This window comes from Lactuca sativa, chromosome 2 (genome assembly GCF_002870075.4).
Source record: "Lactuca sativa cultivar Salinas chromosome 2, Lsat_Salinas_v11, whole genome shotgun sequence".
Taxonomy (NCBI): domain Eukaryota; kingdom Viridiplantae; phylum Streptophyta; class Magnoliopsida; order Asterales; family Asteraceae; genus Lactuca; species Lactuca sativa.
In genome coordinates this window covers 72429899-72446643 of record NC_056624.2, presented here as the reverse complement: position 1 = coordinate 72446643, position 16745 = coordinate 72429899, and positions in this window count along the sequence as shown.

Sequence of the window (16745 nt, the reverse complement as noted above, 5' to 3'; positions counted from 1 at the left end):
AGGGAACCTCCCTAGCACCCTAAGGAAGCCCCGAGGCTCCCGGAGTCCCGAGAAAAAGGAGTTTTTCGGTTTCGAAACGCTGCTCCAATTAGGTCCCGGTTTTCGATAAAATTCGCTGTAAGTGTGCTACGCTTACGCAATTTTTTATATAGCTTTCAAATAATTATAGGAATGTTATTAGGTCCTTAAAATAATTATTTGGGCTATTATTATGAGTTATATTGAGCGTTATTAACGCTCAATAATAGTCAGACTAATTAATTTGTCGCGGTTATCGTTAAACTAAACCCTAGTGGTATCGATACTAGGTTTTATCGAAGGAATATCGTTTTGAGAGTATCGAAGCGCTGTCCGAGTGCTGAGTCACCACCTACTCAGGTGAGTGCATGGTCCCTTTCATCTTACACATAGATATGAAGTATTTTAATATAAATTACGTGCTATGTGTGCATATTGTTTGAATACTTGTTGTCTATGCTGGATGAATGATTTATACATGTTTTAAATGATTTAAACTGTATATTTATTTTATATCTACAAATATGTTGGGATAAAACATGGGTAGATGAAATAGTTGGTGAGTGATGAAATAAAATAATGAGAGATAGGTGATGATAGGAAGGTGATGATAGATAGGTGATTATGAATCGGTGATGTAGGATACTACAACCTTGTCCGACAATTTGGAGATGTAGTCATCTACCAGAGTATAGATGGCGACCACGGACTATTATAGACAACCCCGTGGAAACACCAGCAGGCTAGCAACCTGTAGGTGATGAATTACGAGTTCAGGTGATGTTGTAACTACGTATTCATGCGATGATAGTCTAACCCTTATTATGAAGTACGAGTCCAGGCGATGTTGTGACTACGTATTCATGCGATGATAGTCTAACCCTTATTATGAAGTACGAGTCCAGGCGATGTTGTGGCTGCGTAATCATGCGATGATACCCTAACTCTTGCTAGACACATATTGAGGGAGTAATCCCCGGATTAGTATTGTCTATGCAATGTAGGCGATGATCCTTAGGTAAAGTTCGTAAGAACAATCATATAAGGAAATACGATGTAAGGAGATGAAAAGTAAATATGATATAGGAGATGACCCTTGAGATAATATCTTTAGGGAAGACTAAAAGAAGATAACGGGGATGGGTAATTGGGTTGATTGTTTGATTGTTTAAACATAATAACTATATTATTGTGGGTTGAAAACCCTATGTACTCACCAGGTTTCCCAACCTGACCCACTCAGTTTATTTACATCACAGGTGACGATATGAAGTGACATTACACTGAGAGATTTAAAGAGATGTAGATCACTAGTGTAAATAATTGTAAGTTCTGTTTATGCTTATGTTTCTGTATTAACAATGACATCCCAAACGTTTTAAAATGAAATAAATACGTTTCTTCAAAAATGTTTTAATAACGTATTTATCGTGTTTTTCTGGGAACAAATTCCGCAACATTTTTATAAAATGAAGTACTCTGATTTTTATAAAGCATAAACAAAATCGGTCTTTTCTGGCCGTGAAAATGGGGATGTCATAGTTGGTATCAGAGCATTAGTTTAAGCGAACTAGGAATATGGATTTATTTCTAGACTTAAACTTAGAATGCCAAGCGATGATTGTGAGGTGTGAGCACTAGCTTATTTTAGGAATGATGCCTAAAATGCTTTTATGTGCTAAATACTTGTGCCTGATATGCTGTTAGTTGTTCGGATCTATGGTCTGTTGCCGACCGGATCTGGAAACCTTATGTGTTTAGGATTCTAAACGTACGAATACGATATTAGAACTAGCATGTAAACGTTTCGGAGTGATAAGGATGATTTAAACGTCAATCCTAAGTAAAGGTCTAGATTCACCTCATTAGGTGTATAGATCAAGATGGTAAGAACACGTAGCGGAAACGTGAATGCAAATGGGAACCGAGATCAGCCGCCAGTGATTGAGCAAATACCGGTGATGGAAGCCACTGCTGAGCTAGTCACAATGGCCGGAGTGCAAGCGATGACCCAAGCGATGTTGGATCGTCAAATGGAGGAAACCAGGCGTTTGCTCCAGCAAAATCGTGAGGAGGCGACCATTCATATCGAACGGCCCGAGTTAAACGAGGGGCAGACTGAGGAGGGAAACTACAGTGGGACTATTGGTCAAGCCAACCCACCAATGGTTAAGCAAAACCACCAGGATGGAGGAAATGATGGACGTGGATGCAAATACAAGGATTTCATGGCGTCCAAACCACCGAGTCTATCTGGAAGCCCGACGCCGGTGGAAGTCATAAACTGGATCTCCGAGATGGAGACGATGTTTGAGAGTTGTGAGTGTAGCAACAGGCAAAAGACCGCTCTCGCGGTTCCTCTGTTGAAATCTGGAGTACTAAGCTGGTGGAAGCTACTAGCTGATTCGATGCCCAAAGGAGAAGCGAACAAGATGTCATGGGAGGATTTTCTGGTGCAGCTAAAAATGCAGTACTGCTCTGAACAGGATCTTCTGGAAATCAACAACGAGTTTCAGAATCTAAAGAAGGGAAAGATGAGTGTCATTGAGTATGCTGCAAGTTTTACGGAGAAAATGAAGCTTGTTCCTTATCTAGTTCCAACTGAACTCTCCAAGGTCAATAAGTTTGCCCATGGATTACCAGCAGACTTTGGTCCAATGGTCAAACAAGCAACCACTTTGAACGCCGCCATCTGGGCAGCCAAGAATGTTGAGACCCAAATAAGGGAAAAGGGTCTGGAGAAAGTTGAAGTTGGCGAGAAGAGGAAGTCAGAAGGATCCTCAAGACCTGATAATAAGGGAAAGTTCTCGAAGTCTAACCTGGACGACCGAAGGAATGAAGCCAAGTGGTGTGAGAAGTGCAAGAAGAAGCACTTCGGAAGATGCGATGGTGAAGTGATGTGCTATAAGTGTGGTAGGACCGGTCACTATTCCAGAGATTGTACATTCAACAACAAGAAGTGCTACGAATATGGAAATAATGGGCATATTTCAAAGAACTGTCCAAAGAAAAACGAAGTTGCAAGACCAAATGCTCCGCCGAAACCAAGGGCATTTCACATGATCCTTGACGAAGCAGAGAACCATGCGAGGAATCAAGAATGAGGACTTCTTACCCGAAGATCAAATTATGCAGTAGCCATAGTTTCGCCTAGTAGAGGCATAGTCTAGGGTGAACTTGAACACCTATGTAATCGTTTCAAGAAATAATATAAAACCTTTGTTTTGTTATCTGATGTGTTAAGTTGTTGTGTGATTTGATGTATGATGACTTGGAAAAACTGCGAGACAATACTTGGGACGAGTATGAGTAGGTGTGAATGGTAGTAGAGGCCTATACTACCGGAAGCACAGGACTCACACTTGGATCAGGGAAAGTCACAAGGTTACCAAGAAGCTAGTAATTGATTTCGTTTTATTCAAGTGTGTTGTTACCATCGTTTCGGTAATGACTAAGAAGATTGTTGATATTCCGACCCTTGTGGTCATATCGAATCGAGTCCGACTACGATGAGTATGTTGTGTGGTTTAGAGAAACAAGTTTGATGTAGCGTCCGACTTAAACCAAACGGTTGAAATCAAAGCGATCAATAGAAGTATCGCACTCGTTGTTAAAGAAGTTGGTAGCTGGAAATGCCAAATGTTAAAAGGTGATTATATCACATTAGAACATGAAGGAAGGCATAGCTTGTTTTAGAATTTAACTCTAAGAGACCTAAGTCTAAGTGTTGCAACGTACGATGATAGGTCGTTAGAATATGACATATCGATCTATAGTAGTAATAAAAGAACTTATCTCAAGTCTATATCCAGCAAGGATCGAGATTGTGACTTGAAGGTCATAATTTGGAGTCTAACCTGAGGTAGAGAGCAGGTGCACGATCGAGTACTCTTACAATCAATGAGTTTAAGAGATAGAATTGAAGGAATGTAGAAGTTATAATTATTACCAAGGATGAAGAGATGACGTATGGAGTCATTATACAACCTTGTTTCGTTGATGATTCCGGGACATAATCATCCTAAGGGGGAGATAATTGTAACGCCCGTAGATTCGGGCTAGTCAAATTAGAGGCAATAGGGGTCGAAAATGACTTTTCGACAAAAGATTATTTAAAATAAATAATCTTAACCAAGTTGTGGAATACGTCACAAGGTTTCCGTACATATAAAGAACGCCGAAATCCGAGTTATAACGAAGAAGTTATGGCCCGTCGAAGTTTTACGGCAAAACCGGCACGGCACCGGGAAGCGTAAATAGTAAATTTAATATAGAGCGAGATTTAGCCTTAGCGATCTAAACGGAAGTCGTAGAATATGTTAAACTAAGAACATCAATAAAAAGAACGCCCAAATCTGACTTCGTATGAAGAAGTTATGATTTTTCGAAGTCTCGGACTAGCAGTGTACAGCCCGAAATTCGAATATTAGATCGAGCGGTTTTTAGCTGACACGACCTAAACGAGAATCGAAGATCTCGTTGAGAGTTGCGTAACGAGAAAAAATATGGGCGAAAACGGATGTCGGATGAAGAAGTTATGAGGATTTAACGGACCAATCGTGTCCCGGCCCGTTGATAATATAAAATTTAAAATCGAGCCAAAATTAGCCGACGAAGTCTAAACGAAAGTTGTAGAGTACGTTCCCACCTTCGCGTGGATATAAAGAACGTCGAAAACGGAGGTCATACGCGAAAGTTATGAATTTTTAAAGATGAGCATGCAATTTGCAAAATCTGATGCGAGACTAGTGACGTGGCGCGTTGTGGGCCGTCCGATGAAGTCTCAGATCTCGCTTCGGATCATGCCACGAAGCCTCGCCCTACGCCCCGCGTACGAGATCCGGAACTCCCCGCGTAACCTCGGTCTTATCCGGTCCGAAGAGGCTAACAGCTGGAGTCGGTCTGGCATTCTTATCCGATGACTACGCCCCGCGTAGGTCCGAGGTACGCCCAGCGTACCGAGGCCTCGCAGGGCTATAAAAGGGGCCCGATTTTCCTTCATTTTTCACACCTTGCTTCACTCTCTCTCTAACTTCTTTCTCTCTCTAAGTGTTCTAAACATCCCCAAACCCTAGGGAACCTCCCTAGCACCCTAAGGAAGCCCCGAGGCTCCCGGAGTCCCGAGAAAAAGGAGTTTTTCGGTTTCGAAACGCTGCTCCAATTAGGTCCCGGTTTTCGATAAAATTCGCTGTAAGTGTGCTACGCTTACGCAATTTTTTATATAGCTTTCAAATAATTATAGGAATGTTATTAGGTCCTTAAAATAATTATTTGGGCTATTATTATGAGTTATATTGAGCGTTATTAACGCTCAATAATAGTCAGACTAATTAATTTGTCGCGGTTATCGTTAAACTAAACCCTAGTGGTATCGATACTAGGTTTTATCGAAGGAATATCGTTTTGAGAGTATCGAAGCGCTGTCCGAGTGCTGAGTCACCACCTACTCAGGTGAGTGCATGGTCCTTTTCATCTTACACATAGATATGAAGTATTTTAATATAAATTACGTGCTATGTGTGCATATTGTTTGAATACTTGTTGTCTATGCTGGATGAATGATTTATACATGTTTTAAATGATTTAAACTGTATATTTATTTTATATCTACAAATATGTTGGGATAAAACATGGGTAGATGAAATAGTTGGTGAGTGATGAAATAAAATAATGAGAGATAGGTGATGATAGGAAGGTGATGATAGATAGGTGATTATGAATCGGTGATGTAGGATACTACAACCTTGTCCGACAATTTGGAGATGTAGTCATCTACCAGAGTATAGATGGCGACCACGGACTATTATAGACAACCCCGTGGAAACACCAGCAGGCTAGCAACCTGTAGGTGATGAATTACGAGTTCAGGTGATGTTGTAACTACGTATTCATGCGATGATAGTCTAACCCTTATTATGAAGTACGAGTCCAGGCGATGTTGTGACTACGTATTCATGCGATGATAGTCTAACCCTTATTATGAAGTATGAGTCCAGGCGATGTTGTGGCTGCGTAATCATGCGATGATACCCTAACTCTTGCTAGACACATATTGAGGGAGTAATCCCCGGATTAGTATTGTCTATGCAATGTAGGCGATGATCCTTAGGTAAAGTTCGTAAGAACAATCATATAAGGAAATACGATGTAAGGAGATGAAAAGTAAATATGATATAGGAGATGACCCTTGAGATAATATCTTTAGGGAAGACTAAAAGAAGATAACGGGGATGGGTAATTGGGTTGATTGTTTGATTGTTTAAACATAATAACTATATTATTGTGGGTTGAAAACCCTATGTACTCACCAGGTTTCCCAACCTGACCCACTCAGTTTATTTACATCACAGGTGACGATATGAAGTGACATTACACTGAGAGATTTAAAGAGATGTAGATCACTAGTGTAAATAATTGTAAGTTCTGTTTATGCTTATGTTTCTGTATTAACAATGACATCCCAAACGTTTTAAAATGAAATAAATATGTTTCTTCAAAAATGTTTTAATAACGTATTTATCGTGTTTTTCTGGGAACAAATTCCGCAACATTTTTATAAAATGAAGTACTCTGATTTTTATAAAGCATAAACAAAATCGGTCTTTTCTGGCCGTGAAAATGGGGATGTCATAGTTGGTATCAGAGCATTAGTTTAAGCGAACTAGGAATATGGATTTATTTCTAGACTTAAACTTAGAATGCCAAGCGATGATTGTGAGGTGTGAGCACTAGCTTATTTTAGGAATGATGCCTAAAATGCTTTTATGTGCTAAATACTTGTGCCTGATATGCTGTTAGTTGTTCGGATCTATGGTCTGTTGCCGACCGGATCTGGAAACCTTATGTGTTTAGGATTCTAAACGTACGAATACGATATTAGAACTAGCATGTAAACGTTTCGGAGTGATAAGGATGATTTAAACGTCAATCCTAAGTAAAGGTCTAGATTCACCTCATTAGGTGTATAGATCAAGATGGTAAGAACACGTAGCGGAAACGTGAATGCAAATGGGAACCGAGATCAGCCGCCAGTGATTGAGCAAATACCGGTGATGGAAGCCACTGCTGAGCTAGTCACAATGGCCGGAGTGCAAGCGATGATCCAAGCGATGTTGGATCGTCAAATGGAGGAAACCAGGCGTTTGCTCCAGCAAAATCGAGAGGAGGCGACCATTCATATCGAACGGCCCGAGTTAAACGAGGGGCAGACTGAGGAGGGAAACTACAGTGGGACTGTTGGTTAAGCCAACCCACCAATGGTTAAGCAAAACCACCAGGATGGAGGAAATGATGGACGTGGATGCAAATACAAGGATTTCATGGCGTCCAAACCACCGAGTCTATCTGGAAGCCCGACGCCGGTGGAAGTCATAAACTGGATCTCCGAGATGGAGACGATGTTTGAGAGTTGTGAGTGTAGCAACAGGCAAAAGACCGCTCTCGCGGTTCCTCTGTTGAAATCTGGAGTACTAAGCTGGTGGAAGCTACTAGCTGATTCGATGCCCAAAGGAGAAGCGAACAAGATGTCATGGGAGGATTTTCTGGTGCAGCTAAAAATGCAGTACTGCTCTGAACAGGATCTTCTGGAAATCAACAACGAGTTTCAGAATCTAAAGAAGGGAAAGATGAGTGTCATCGAGTATGCTGCAAGTTTTACGAAGAAAATGAAGCTTGTTCCTTATCTAGTTCCAACTGAACTCTCCAAGGTCAATAAGTTTGCCCATGGATTACCAGCAGACTTTGGTCTAATGGTCAAACAAGCAACCACTTTGAAAGCCGCCATCTGGGCAGCCAAGAATGTTGAGACCCAAATAAGGGAAAAGGGTCTGGAGAAAGTTGAAGTTGGCGAGAAGAGGAAGTCAGAAGGATCCTCAAGACCTGATAATAAGGGAAAGTTCTCGAAGTCTAACCTGGACGACCGAAGGAATGAAGCCAAGTGGTGTGAGAAGTGCAAGAAGAAGCACTTCGGAAGATGCGATGGTGAAGTGACGTGCTATAAGTGTGGTAGGACCGGTCACTATTCCAGAGATTGTACATTCAACAACAAGAAGTGCTACGAATGTGGAAATGATGGGCATATTTCAAAGAACTGTCCAAAGAAAAACGAAGCTGCAAGACCAAATGCTCCGCCGAAACCAAGGGCATTTCACATGATCCTTGACGAAGCAGAGAACCATGCGAGGAATCAAGAATGAGGACTTCTTACCCGAAGATCAAATTATGCAGTAGCCATAGTTTCGCCTAGTAGAGGCATAGTCTAGGGTGAACTTGAACACCTATGTAATCGTTTCAAGAAATAATATAAAACCTTTGTTTTGTTATCTGATGTGTTAAGTTGTTGTGTGATTTGATGTATGATGACTTGGAAAAACTGCGAGACAATACTTGGGACGAGTATGAGTAGGTGTGAATGGTAGTAGAGGCCTATATTACCGGAAGCACAGGACTCACACTTGGATCAGGGAAAGTCACAAGGTTACCAAGAAGCTAGTAATTGATTTCGTTTTATTCAAGTGTGTTGTTACTATCGTTTCGGTAATGACTAAGAAGATTGTTGATATTCCGACCCTTGTGGTCATATCGAATCGAGTCCGACTACGATGAGTATGTTGTGTGGTTTAGAGAAACAAGTTTGATGTAGCGTCCGACTTAAACCAAACGGTTGAAATCAAAGCGATCAATAGAAGTATCGCACTCGTTGTTAAAGAAGTTGGTAGCTGGAAATTCCAAATGTTAAAAGGTGATTATATCACATTAGAACATGAAGGAAGGCATAGCTTGTTTTAGAATTTAACTCTAAGAGACCTAAGTCTAAGTGTTGCAACGTACGATGATAGGTCGTTAGAATATGGCACATCGATCTATAGTAGTAATAAAAGAACTTATCTCAAGTCTGTATCCAGCAAGGATCGAGATTGTGACTTGAAGGTCATAATTTGGAGTCTAACCTGAGGTAGAGAGCAGGTGCACGATCGAGTACTCTTACAATCAATGAGTTTAAGAGATAGAATTGAAGGAATGTAGAAGTTATAATTATTACCAAGGATGAAGAGATGACGTATGGAGTCATTATACGACCTTCTTTCGTTGATGATTCCGGGACGTAATCATCCTAAGGGGGAGATAATTGTAACGCCCGTAGATTCGGGCTAGTCAAATTAGAGGCAATATTTGTCGAAAACGACTTTTCGACAAAAGATTATTTAGAATAAATAATCTTAACCAAGTTGTGGAATACAGCACAAGGTTTCCGTACATATAAAGAACGCCGAAATCCGAGTTATAACGAAGAAGTTATGGCCCGTCGAAGTTTTATGGCAAAACCGGCACGGCACCGGGAAGCGTAAATAGTAAATTTACGATAGAGCGAGATTTAGCCTTAGCGATCTAAACGGAAGTCGTAGAATATGTTAAACTAAGAATATCAATAAAAAGAACGCCCAAATCTGACTTCGTATGAAGAAGTTATGATTTTTCGAAGTCTCGGACTAGCAGTGTACAGCCCGAAATTCGAATATTAGATCGAGCGGTTTTTAGCTGACACGACCTATACGAGAATCGAAGATCTCGTTGAGAGTAGCGTAACGAGAAAAAATATGGGCGAAAACGGATGTCGGATGAAGAAGTTATGAGGATTTAACGGACCAATCGTGTCCCGGCCCGTTGATAATATAAAATTTAAAATCGAGCCAAAATTAGCCGACGAAGTCTAAACGAAAGTTGTAGAGTACGTTCCCACCTTCGCGTGGATATAAAGAACGTCGAAAACGGAGGTCGTACGCGAAAGTTATGAATTTTTAAAGATGAGCATGCAATTTGCGAAATCTGATGCGAGACTAGTGACGTGGCGCGTTGTGGGCCGTCCGATGAGGTCTCAGATCTCGCTTCGGATCATGCCACGAAGCCTCGCCCTACGCCCCGCGTACGAGATCCGGAACGCCCCGCGTAACCTCGGTCTTATCCGGTCCGAAGAGGCTAACAGCTGGAGTCGGTCTGGCATTCTTATCCGATGACTACGCCCCGCGTAGGTCCGAGGTACGCCCAGCGTACCGAGGCCTCGCAGGGCTATAAAAGGGGCCCGATTTTCCTTCATTTTTCACACCTTGCTTCACTCTCTCTCTCTAACTTCTTTCTCTCTCTAAGTGTTCTAAACATCCCCAAACCCTAGGGAACCTCCCTAGCACCCTAAGGAAGCCCCGAGGCTCCCGGAGTCCCGAGAAAAAGGAGTTTTTCGGTTTCGAAACGCTGCTCCAATTAGGTCCCGGTTTTCGATAAAATTCGCTGTAAGTGTGCTACGCTTACGCAATTTTTTATATAGCTTTCAAATAATTATAGGAATGTTATTAGGTCCTTAAAATAATTATTTGGGCTATTATTATGAGTTATATTGAGCGTTATTAACGCTCAATAATAGTCAGACTAATTAATTTGTCGCGGTTATCGTTAAACTAAACCCTAGTGGTATCGATACTAGGTTTTATCGAAGGAATATCGTTTTGAGAGTATCGAAGCGCTGTCCGAGTGCTGAGTCACCACCTACTCAGGTGAGTGCATGGTCCCTTTCATCTTACACATAGATATGAAGTATTTTAATATAAATTACGTGCTATGTGTGCATATTGTTTGAATACTTGTTGTCTATGCTGGATGAATGATTTATACATGTTTTAAATGATTTAAACTGTATATTTATTTTATATCTACAAATATGTTGGGATAAAACATGGGTAGATGAAATAGTTGGTGAGTGATGAAATAAAATAATGAGAGATAGGTGATGATAGGAAGGTGATGATAGATAGGTGATTATGAATCGGTGATGTAGGATACTACAACCTTGTCCGACAATTTGGAGATGTAGTCATCTACCAGAGTATAGATGGCGACCACGGACTATTATAGACAACCCCGTGGAAACACCAGCAGGCTAGCAACCTGTAGGTGATGAATTACGAGTTCAGGTGATGTTGTAACTACGTATTCATGCGATGATAGTCTAACCCTTATTATGAAGTACGAGTCCAGGCGATGTTGTGACTACGTATTCATGCGATGATAGTCTAACCCTTATTATGAAGTACGAGTCCAGGCGATGTTGTGGCTGCGTAATCATGCGATGATACCCTAACTCTTGCTAGACACATATTGAGGGAGTAATCCCCGGATTAGTATTGTCTATGCAATGTAGGCGATGATCCTTAGGTAAAGTTCGTAAGAACAATCATATAAGGAAATACGATGTAAGGAGATGAAAAGTAAATATGATATAGGAGATGACCCTTGAGATAATATCTTTAGGGAAGACTAAAAGAAGATAACGGGGATGGGTAATTGGGTTGATTGTTTGATTGTTTAAACATAATAACTATATTATTGTGGGTTGAAAACCCTATGTACTCACCAGGATTCCCAACCTGACCCACTCAGTTTATTTACATCACAGGTGACGATATGAAGTGACATTACACTGAGAGATTTAAAGAGATGTAGATCACTAGTGTAAATAATTGTAAGTTCTGTTTATGCTTATATTTCTGTATTAACAATGACATCCCAAACGTTTTAAAATGAAATAAATACGTTTCTTCAAAAATGTTTTAATAACGTATTTATCGTGTTTTTCTGGGAACAAATTCCGCAACATTTTTATAAAATGAAGTACTCTGATTTTTATAAAGCATCAACAAAATCGGTCTTTTCTGGCCGTGAAAATGGGGATGTCATAGTTGGTATCAGAGCATTAGTTTAAGCGAACTAGGAATATGGATTTATTTCTAGACTTAAACTTAGAATGCCAAGCGATGATTGTGAGGTGTGAGCACTAGCTTATTTTAGGAATGATGCCTAAAATGCTTTTATGTGCTAAATACTTGTGCCTGATATGCTGTTAGTTGTTCGGATCTATGGTCTGTTGCCGACCGGATCTGGAAACCTTATGTGTTTAGGATTCTAAACGTACGAATACGATATTAGAACTAGCATGTAAACGTTTCGGAGTGATAAGGATGATTTAAACGTCAATCCTAAGTAAAGGTCTAGATTCACCTCATTAGGTGTATAAATCAAGATGGTAAGAACACGTAGCGGAAACATGAATGCAAATGGGAACCGAGATCAGCCGCCAGTGATTGAGCAAATACCGGTGATGGAAGCCACTGCTGAGCTAGTCACAATGGCCGGAGTGCAAGCGATGATCCAAGCGATGTTGGATCGTCAAATGGAGGAAACCAGGCGTTTGCTCCAGCAAAATCGAGAGGAGGCGACCATTCATATCGAACGGCCCGAGTTAAACGAGGGGCAGACTGAGGAGGGAAACTACAGTGGGACTGTTGGTCAAGCCAACCCAGCAATGGTTAAGCAAAACCACCAGGATGGAGGAAATGATGGACGTGGATTCATCTCTGTGCGACCCATCACTCTCTGTCCCACTTCTCCCCAACAAATGGGAGTCCGACACCTCCTACCATACAACAGCTCAAAAGGTGGCATACCAATGCTCGAATGATGGCTGTTGTTGTAGGAAAACTCTGCTAAGGGTAAATATGCATCCCAGCTACCCCCGAAGTCTAACACACACGCTCGAAGCATGTCCTCCAGCGTCTGAATCGTCCGCTCGCTCTGACTGTCTGTCTGGGGATGGTATGCGGTACTAAAATGCAATTTAGTACCCAGCTCCTCATGGAATTTCTTCCAGAATCTGGAAGTGAAGCGCACATCACGGTCTGAAACAATCGAGATCGGCACCCCATGCCGAGATACCACCTCTCTCACATATATCTCCGCCAACTTCTCCACTGAAGAACTCTCACTGATGGCAAGGAAGTGTGCACTCTTCGTTAATCTATCCACAATCACCCAAATTGCGTCAACTCCCCTAGCAGTCCTCCGCAATTTGGTGATGAAATCCATAGTGATCTGTTCCCACTTCCACTCGGGGATCTCCAATGGCTGTAACTTGCCATGCGGTCTCTGGTGCTCGACCTTAACCCTACGGCAGGTCAAGCACCTCTCAACGAACCATGCCACGTCCCTCTTCATACAGGGCCACCAATACTCCTTCCTCAAATCCAAATACATCTTTGTAGCACCGGGATGGATCGAGAATTTCGATCTATGAGCCTCTTCCATCAAAGTAATATGCGTACCGCCCACGAACGGTACCCAGATCCGACCCTGAAACGTCATAAGCCCTCGACTATCCTTAACAAACTCTGAAATTAACCCCACAACCCGCTCTTTCTTCTGCATTTCTGGTCGCATAGCCTCTGCCTGTGCCCCACGAATAGCGTCCAATACTGGAGTCATCACAGTCAGTCTCAAGCATACATCTCGCAATGGAGTGCTCTCCGCCCTGCGGCTCAATGCGTCGGCTACCACATTAGCCTTGCCTGGGTGGTACAGGATCTCACAATCATAATCCTTGACCACATCCAACCACCTCCTCTGACGCATATTTAGGTTGGGCTGATCCATCAAATACTTCAAGCTCTTATGGTCCGTATATATCGTACATCGAACCCCATACAGGTAGTGACGGCAAATCTTGAGAGCGAACACTACTGCTCCCAACTCTAAATCATGTGTAGGGTATCTCGCCTCATGAGGCTTCAGCTGCCTCGACGCATAAGCTATCACATGACCCTTCTGCATCAACACTGCACCCAGTCCCGAAATCGATGCGTCGCAATAAACCACAAAATCTTCCATCCCTTCTGGGAGAGCTAATACCGGGGCTTCGCACAACCTCTGGCGAAGTGTCTCAAAGGAGGTCTGCTGCTCGGGCCCCCATGAGAATGCAACACCCTTCCGGGTCAATCTGGTGAGCGGCACTGCGATCTTGGAGAAATCCTTAATGAATCTCTGATAATACCCTGCCAACCCAAGGAAACTCCTGATCTCAGAGGGTGACTTCGGCACCTCCCAACTCATCACCGCCTCAACCTTGGCCGGATCGACCAATATCCCTTTCTGATTAACCACATGTCCTAGAAATTGGACCTCCCGCAACCAGAAGTCACATTTGGAGAACTTTGCATAAAGCTTCTCCGACCTCAATACCTCAAGGACCTCCCTCAAATTCTCCTCATGCTGCTCTCTAGATCTCGAATACACCAGAATGTCGTCGATAAATACAATCACTGACCGATCCAACATCGGCCTGTATACCCTGTTCATGAGATCCATGAACACAGTCAGGGCATTGGTGAGTCCAAAAGGCATCACCACAAACTCATAATGCCCATATCACGTCCTAAACGCTGTCTTCTGGACGTCCTCATCCCGTACTCTCACCTGATGGTACCCTGACCTCAGATCGATCTTGGAAAACCAAGATGCTCCCTGCAACTGATCGAATAAGTCATCGATCCTCGGTAACGGATAACGGTTCTTGGCCGTCAACTTGTTCAACTCCTGGTAATCAATGCACATCCGGTGTGAACCATCCTTCTTCTTGACGAACAGAATAGGAGCTCCCCACGGCGAGCTGCTCGGCCGAATGAATCCCTTCCCCAGCAACTCTTGGAGCTGCGAGGACAACTCTTGCATCTCTGGAGGTGCAAGACGATAAGGCACCTTAGCAATAGGCGCGGCCCCCGGAACCAGATCGATACCAAACTCTACTTGCCTCACAGGAGGTACTCCCGGCAGCTCCTCGGGGAAAACATCTGGAAACTCGCGCACCACAGGGACCTCCTCAACTGATTTCGGTCTCTCGGAAACCTCACGCGTATCCATCACATACGCCACAAAACCCTTACAGCCCTACTGTAGACACTGCCTCGCCCTAGCGGCCGAACAAAAAGCTGATCCTGAATGGGTACCCTCGCCGTACACCGAAAGGACTCCCCCACTATGGTCTCGTATCATCACCAGTTGACGCTCACAGTCGATGACAGCGCCGAATCGGCTCAACCAGTCCATGCCCACGATGACACAGACATCACCCATCGCAATAGGAATCAGGTCAATCGGGAATTCAACCCCGAAAATCTCTAGTACACATCCCCGCAGAACCTCCGTGGCACAAATCACTTTCTCGTCAGCTATAGAAACTCTCAAAGGTTGACTCAACGACTCACGACTAACGCTGATATGCTTACTAAAGGCTAAGGACACAAAGGACCTACTCACACCCGAGTCAAATAACACTAAGGCAGGCACAGAGTTCACAAGGAAAGTACCTACGCATATAATAACATAAGCATAACATCTCGACATTAAAATAAATACATGAATTACAACATACCTGCCACGACACCGGGCGCAGCGCGGACCTCCTCCGCAGTCAGCTGAAAGGCTCTTCCCCGAGCCCTCGGGGCCTCGGCCTTCACCGGTCGAGTCGCAGTAGCTCCGGCAGCAGGTGCAAATCCCTGAAGAAGCTGAGGGCACTCGGCCTTCCTATGGCCTGTCTGGTTGCAATGAAAGCAAACCGTAAATCCCTTGGGACACTCCCTAGCAATGTGCCCCTCCTTGCCACACTTGTAGCAAGCACCAGATCGACACGCCCCCTCATGACCCTTGCCGCACTTTCCGCAAGTGCGGCCCTTCGAACCTCCTTTGCTCGCATCGGCGGACTTTATCCGCTTGGCTGCCGGCTGGAACTGAGCCGGTCGCCGGTTCACCCGCTGAGACTCGGCCTCCTCCCTGGCCTGGGTCTCCAACTCAATCTCGCGCTTCCTGGCATTCGCCTGAAGCTCAGCAAAAGTATGGTAAGTGGAGTTTGACACAAACTCCCGGATATCCCTCCTAAACACTCCCAAGTACCGGCTCATCCGAGCCTAATCAGTGGACACCAGCTCGGGGCAGAACATCGCCCTCTCGTGAAACTTCCGCGTGATCACCGCAACAGAATCAGTACCCTGCTTGAGGGTTAAGAACTCCTGAACCAATCGTTCCCTCTCCACCGGGGGAACGTACTCATCCCTAAACATGGCAGTAAACCCCTCCCATGTCACTGCTGTAGTCTCTGCCAAAGTGAAGTTCGCCGTCACGAACTTCCACCAGTCCTTCGCTCCCAGACGGAGCTGGTTCAATGCGAACTGTCACAACTGTAAATTTTGAGCCATGTAATCTATACATTCAAGTTAATGTGGATCCAAAAACTTCAATCAAATACAACATGCTAGAACTACAAATAGTCATCAAACAATTGGAGACCCTAGAAGTTCTTATTAAGTCTAATTTAGGCTAGAACTTCCTTATTGGATCCAAATGGGCCAATAAGCTTCCAATTAGACTATCATGGGCTTAGAGCCCTAATTGGACTCTAATTGGACCCACACTTATTTATTTTAACATTTTAGGTCATGTTGGGCCTAGAATGAAATGGATTAAGAGCTTTGATACATGAGAAACCTAAAACTAGTTCAAGAAAAACATAAAAATCCTACTACATTCTCTTAAGCTTAAAACACACCCTAATTAACACTAATATTGGGCTTAGGAGCAAAAAGCCCAAAAATCTTTTTTTTCCTTCCCATTCTCGGCCCAAGGCCCAAACCCAAGAAGGAGTTGACTTTCAAGTGACACCTCATCTTTACCCATAGGATATCCATGCATTATTCTCATTTCTCCATGCATTTCACTTCAAAGATCACTTCCATTCTTCCCTCTCCCTCCCCATTCTTGTTTTGGCCGAGAGCATCACCACACACACACAAAACACTCACAAACTCTCTCTAAAATTCACTCAAGACTTCTTCCTCTTCCCTCTCCAAAATCTCGAG